The following is a 6,666-nucleotide window of genomic DNA, read 5'->3' on the forward strand; positions in this document are numbered from 1 at the left end:
AATGGTTATAAATCAAATGAATGTGATAAATGTATTTATTCTAAATCATGGAATAATTTACATGTTATTATTAGCCTCTATGTGGATGATATGCTAATTTTTGGCTCAAATATGCATGTTATAAATGAAACAAAAAAATATGCTTAAAAGCCATTTTGATATGAAAGATCTTGGTGAGGCTAATTCTATTTTGGGCATGAAAATTAAAAAAACATGTGATGGAATATATCTTGATCAATCACATTACGTTGAGAAAATATTGAGAAAATATAATTTTCATGATCACAAAAGTGTAGCTACTCCTTTTGATTCTAGTGTTCATTTATTTCCTGTGAATAATGACGATGAGATTTTTAATCAAAAGGATTATGCTAGTATCACTGGTAGTTTGTGTTATGCTACTAATTGTACTAGACCTGACATTGCATATGCAGTAGGAGTGCTTAGCAGATTTACTAGCAAGCCTAGTAAAGATCATTGGCTAGCTATTGAGCGAGTTATGAAATATTTAATTGGTACCAAAAACTATGGCTTATTTTATAAAAAGTACCCTGCTGTGATTGAAGTTTTTAGTGATGCCGATTGAAATATTTTGTCAGGTGATTCTCTCTCTACCACTGGTTATATTTTTACTTTAGGTAGTGGTGCTATTTGTTGGAAATCTAAAAAGCAAACGATAATTGCTAATTCAACAATGGAAGCTAAATTAATAGCATTAGCTTCAGCTAGTGAAGATGCAAATTGGCTTAGAGATTTGTTATATGAAATTCCACTTTGGGAAAAGCCAATTCCACCTATATTAATTCATTGTGATAGCACTGCCGCAATTAGAAGAGTTAAAAACCGTTACTACAACGGTAAATCCAGACCTATAAGAAGAAAGCACAATACCGTGCGATCTTATTTGAGTAGTGGCATCATAACTGTGGATTATATTAAATCTAATGATAATCTTGCAGATCCATTTACCAAGGCCTTGGCAAAAGATAGAGTCTGGAATACATCGAGGGGCATGGGACTAAAGTCCATAGAATCATGAGCCATGTATGAGGATACCCAACCCAAGGACCAGAGATCCTAAGAATTGGGTTCAATGGGAAAAACGAATCATATGATGGTCGTAAGAAATGCACTATTTATTTATTTTTAATTATTTATTTTGTAAATAATTCTTTAATTGTTCATCCTTATGATGTAAGTGCATTTATCCTGTAATGTGGAGAGGTTGAGTATAAACTCTTAATGAAATTTGTAGCTCGTATGAGTGGGGTGTCAGAATTACAGGAGCACCCTTGACAAATTTCAACTATGTGAGTGTGGGGGTGGGGCCGCTCCCTATGAGATTTAGACTTAATCTCAAATACACTCATGAAACTGGGATCAGCACATGGCCGTAAAGTGCTAGCTATAAAAGCTTATGTCAACACCTGGGTTGTTATGTGTAAGCAGTGATGCTTAATTTCCCTAAAGCAGTCCTAGTTCAAGTCGGAGACCACTACAACTCTGGAGTTGAGATCGCTGTTTTACTAAGTGAAGGTTCAATGCAGAGCACACCTTCATGATGCATAGTGACCCATCTTTGCCTGGTAATCTCTCTTTAACTAAAATTTAATATTAAAATGAGTGGGGGATTGTTGGAACATTTTAATATTAAACAATTAAAATGAGTAAATGTTATAACATAAATGTAAAGATGTGGGAGTGAATATGGAAGATGAAGAGTTGTGAAAATGTTTAATCCCACATTGAAAAGGAGAGAGACTATTTTATTCTTTTTAATTGTGGTGATTAATGGGCTAACATGAATTGTCTCAGATATTGGGCTACATACGTACGCAAGGGGGAGGTGAAGAGTGGAGGTATCAAAAATGGAAATGAATCAGTCCCTTGGATCCTCCTACTTGACAGCCCATTCAAAATCAAGAATTAGCCAACCAAGGGCTTGAATCTCCTTAAAGAGAGCGAGTGTCGCGCCTCAGTCCAAATAGTGTTGTGTATTTCCTTTCTTTACATCAATAATATTCAAAAGTATTATTCAATTTCTCTTTGTGTGTTATTTCCATTATTATTGTGTTTGCACCAATATATATATATATATATATATATATAAACTCTTCATATAATCCTACGTAAAAAATGTCCATGTAATCCATATATTTTTTTTTAAAATTATATTACTACACATAAAAATTGAAATTTTTTTAGATCTATAAAAAAATAGATATAATTTTTTTTGTTCTTATCTTCTTCTTCTCCTATAATTTCTAATATTAATTTGATTACAATACAAACTCTTCATATAATCCTACATAAAAAATGTCCATGTAATCCATATATATATATTTTTTAAAATTATATTACTACACGTAAAAATTGCAATTTTTTTTAGATCTATTAAAAAATAGATATAATTTTTTTTTTCTTATCTTCTTCTCCTATAATTTCTAAGTTAATTTTTTTTTTTTAATTTTATTACCACCCAAATTAATTTAATCTAATCCTTATCTTAAAAGTATAGTTTAGGTCCATCTAATCCTTATTTTTTAATTACTACACGTAAAAGAAACAACATATAGCTAATAAAGTTTATTTTTAAGCAAATTGTCTTTAATATAATATAAGAATGTAATTTTGAATAAATTTTCTTTCTTTTAATGTACAACCATTCTTTTTTATATTAAAAATCCTACGTAAAAAATGTCCATTTTATCCATATATATATTTTTTAAATTATATTACTACACGTAAAAATTGCAATTTTTTTTTTTTAGATTTATAAAAAAATAGACATAATTTTTTTTTCTTATCTTCTTCTTTTCCTATTGATGGTTTTTAGACCCCTTAAAAACATAATTGAATTAACTTAGGTAATTAGCCAAGTTATTATTTAGTCTAATTTAACAAATCTAGGTTATCACAATTACAAAGATCATATCATGCAAAGCAGCGGAAAGATAAATAACACAAGATATGATCACCCAGGAAACCAAACCGGTAAAAACCTGGGGAGGATTTGACCTAGTTATCCTCAAGGTAAACTTGAATCCACTATCTTGAAAGAATCGAAGTTCATATAATAAGACTTACAAGCCCCCACGCTCGACTTCTTATTGCTACCCACCAGTAGAACTTACTAACACGACCACGTGCAAGCTCCGAATCCACGGACTCCTTCTTTCTTGGATTCTCCACCAGATACAAGCACACCTGCTTGTGTTTTCTTTAAACTTTAATGGCAGTAACCGAGTTGATCATCAAGGTGTAGATAATATCTTCTCCTTGAAAACCCTAAGTTTGTATAAAGGAAAGCTCCTCTAGATCTCACTTACACAAACCGCAATATAAGCAATACTAAAACGTGGCTAGGGTTTACCTTTTATACTTAGGACAAATTAGAAAGCCCTAAAATGTTTTAAACAACTAGAGCTGAGTTGGAAATTTGCAGAAAAAAAACATTTTGCTAGAGCTTCGTTCGATCGAGCCAGGCCGAAATGCATAATGCTTTGTGCATTAGCTCGATTCCAACTTTACATAAAACGTACAACTTTAAGCAAGACTAAAATACTTCTAAACACATTGTTTTGATCATGATTTGCCAACAATACATATTAGAGTTCTAAATACATAAATACTTAGAACCTAACACCTATAATTTCTAATATTAATTTGATTACAATACAAACTTTTCATATAATCCTACGTAAAAAAATGTCCATGTAATATATTTTTTAAAAATTATATTACTGCACATAAAAATTGCAATTTTTTTTTAGATCTATAAAAAAATAGATATAATTTTTTTGTTCTTATCTTCTTCTTCTCCTATAATTTCTAAGTTAATAAAAATCTTAATTTGATTACCATCCAAATTAATTTCATCTAATCCTTATCTTAAAAGTATATGTTTAGGTCTATCGATCTAATCCTTATTTTTTAATTACTACACGTAAAAAAAAAAAAAAAAAAAAACAACAACAACAACAACAACTTATAGCTAATAAAGTTTATTTTCAAGCAAATTATCTCTAATATAATATAAGAGTGTAATTTTGAATAAATTTTCTTTCTTTTAATGTACAACCATTCTTTTTTATATATATATTTTTAAAAAATTGTTCTCTTGGGTCTTTCCAAAAAAACAAATCTCTTAGGAAGTGAGAACTGAGTACATGTCCAGATGTCCTGCCATCAAAAAAGTAAAATCAATTCTAATTAAACTCTCAAACTCAAACTCTTAATAATTAAACTTTCCCACCATGTCACAATTATTCAGAAAGTGAAGGAAAAAAAATGTTAATATCAACATTAAGCTTGTGTGTCTATCCAAAAATAAATAGAGGAAAGTTGACAAGAAAAATTAAAATTTTGTATTTATCCAAAGATTAGTAGAGGAAAAGTTGATAAGAACAATTTTTGTGTCCATCTAAAAAAATTGCTGCAATTTTTGCTTACCTTCAAGTATATCTAAAACTTGCGATTAGATCATAGGGAATAAAATCAGTTAGAAAAAAAAAATTATAAATATTTTTGCTCCACGTCCCTCAAACTTCTCATTTGGACTATGCTCTCTCTGTAAATCTATGATGAAGGTTATATTTTTTGTGTATATTTTTAGTTGGATGGTTTTGTTCTATAATGGGTTTATTGATTTTTAAGTTTCTAGGTGTATCAACATCCTAATCCAATAGGAAATGGGTTAGCAATGGAAGCTATAATCGAAGAACTAGAGTGTACTATACCAGGCCAGATTGTGTGGATACTTTAAGGATGCCTACAATGAAAGCTCGAAGTTCTATTTTCCTCTCCAAGGTTATTTAACTCTATCTTTTTTTCTTTTTTTCCTTTTTTGTTTCATTATGTTCATAAATACATCATATTTTTTATACTACAAGTAACTATATTGGAACTTTTTGAAGCTATAGAGTTTGGAGGAAACTTTGAAAAGCTTAGTTACTATATAAGCTTGAATTGTTGGAACTTAATTAATTAGATCTTCATCACTATAATTTATTGGGATATGATCGCAACAAAGGATTCTCAAGAGGAATAAAAATGTAGTTGGCTTAGAAAGTTTGGGTCAATTGAAATATACATCGGAATAAAATAAGAAAATAATTGCTAAAATGAGATTTATTGAAGGTGTACGGTTAAAATATTGGTCAAAATATGGCATGATCCATTGAAGTTTTAAACACCTTAAAGTTTTCACCTATATTCCAAATGCATCATTTACTCAAAATATATATTGTTGTTCACAAAAACAGCCTAGGAGGGATATGTAGGACCTCGCAAAAAGTATTACTTTTTAATTTTCATCACATCTCAACGCTAATGAAGCTATTTTCAAATATTTTTAGGGTCTTAACTCTTAATTTTTCTCAAAAAAAATTTCTTGAAGTTTATATTTACACATTTTGTTTTGATAGGTTGAAATTCGGTACCTCCTCTCTCGCTTTCAAATACAAAAATTCAGTTCTTATGTAAATTCTTAATGTTTAGTAATTTGGGTTGTTTATAATTCTTAACTATTAAATTGAGATTACCACTTAAATATATTTTATTATTTAATTTTAATTAAATTAAAAAATATTTTGTTATTTTTTTTAGTTTACACATGATTCTTGATGAAGTCGTGTAGCCGTGTATCGCATGAGCATAATACTAGTATATCTAAAAGCTGAAGCATAGAGTTTAATGTTGCCGTGCTCCTGTTAAGCCACATCAGCGCCACACCAACGCCACATCATCAAATCTATTTTCAATATTTTCTCTCTTATTTTTAAATTTTTTTCCTCCTTATTAATTTGTCACTTTACAATTACACATTTTCTAATATTTACTTATTTTAACCTTTTTATCTTCCCACTACTCTATATCTTGACCTTACACTTTCTCCATCCCTTTATCTTCCTTTTGTTTTGACTCTTCTTCTCCCCATTTTTTGACTATAAAAATTTGTTATTTCTCTTACATTCAATCCATATTTTGCTCATACAAAAAGGTGAATACTCTCTCTCTCTCTCTCTCTCTCTCTCTCTCTCTCTCTCTCTATATATATATATATATATATATTCTTTATTTTGGTGGATGTTTGATTCTTTAGATTGATAAATTTTTATGTTTAACTCTACTTTGGATTGATATGATTTGGTTATATTTTAATTTATTATATTTTTAATATTATTTTATTTATTTGTTACATGTTATCCTTTGAAATTATAGAATGATTTACTGTTATTCTATTACATAGCATGACTTGAATAATTTGGTGTTTAGAACTATACATTTTTCTTTTAAATATTTTTCTACTCATCTTATTTTATATAATTTTATTATTTATCTCACATTCTCTTCCAAAAAAGGTGATTGTTCTCTCTCTCTCTCTCTCTCTCTCTCTCTCTCTCTCTCAATTATTAATTCTTTCTTGCAATTGTAAATTTAGATTAATGATTTTTTTGTGTCTCTACTTTTGGATGATACACTTTGGTGGTGTGTTTTTTGAGTTATTTATCACATGTACTCTCCATCTTATAGTTTTGGTTTGAGTTAATTTTTAGATATTTAAGAAGTGAGATGATTATCTATTTGAATGTTTCTATAAATTATTTGAGTAATATCAATTGTAAATTTGTAATGAGGTTTGATTATCATGATAATCTTCTTAAG

The sequence above is a fragment of the Quercus lobata genome, chromosome 7 (assembly GCF_001633185.2).
Source record: "Quercus lobata isolate SW786 chromosome 7, ValleyOak3.0 Primary Assembly, whole genome shotgun sequence".
Lineage (NCBI taxonomy): Eukaryota > Viridiplantae > Streptophyta > Magnoliopsida > Fagales > Fagaceae > Quercus > Quercus lobata.